Raw genomic sequence first — 524 nt, forward strand, 5'->3', positions numbered from 1 at the left:
CATCATTAAAGTTTTCCAAAATAAAAGAGGAGAAATCTAAGCAAAATAAAAATAGAATTCAAACTAAACTTCATCGTCTTTCAGACGAACTCTAGCTCACTACAGAGCACTAGAACCTACATCTGAAACGAGGAATATATACGGAATGAAAATCCCCGACCCATGGGTTTCTAATATGGTAAAAATAACAAATAGAGATAATATAAGGTAACAGAAACTCTCTAAACAATCTTAAACTCCCATACATCAGTCGTTCCATCTTAAGTTCTCACTAATCTGTAATTGGATAACTATCATAGAGGATTCTAATCTACTTAACTTTTTTCAAAGTTCCAAAACTCTCCAAACTCCAAACAAAATAGCCCTCAATGTCAACTGACACTAGCGTGAGGGACTAAGGATGGCAATTTCTCCCGGCGGGGCGGGTATCCTCCGGGATTTATCCACCGGGTGACGGAGATGGGGACATTTTTTCACCCGCGGGAGAGGGGACGGGGATCCGCAAAATAAACAGGGTGGGACAG

The sequence above is a fragment of the Arachis duranensis genome, chromosome 5 (assembly GCF_000817695.3).
Source record: "Arachis duranensis cultivar V14167 chromosome 5, aradu.V14167.gnm2.J7QH, whole genome shotgun sequence".
NCBI classification, from domain to species: domain Eukaryota; kingdom Viridiplantae; phylum Streptophyta; class Magnoliopsida; order Fabales; family Fabaceae; genus Arachis; species Arachis duranensis.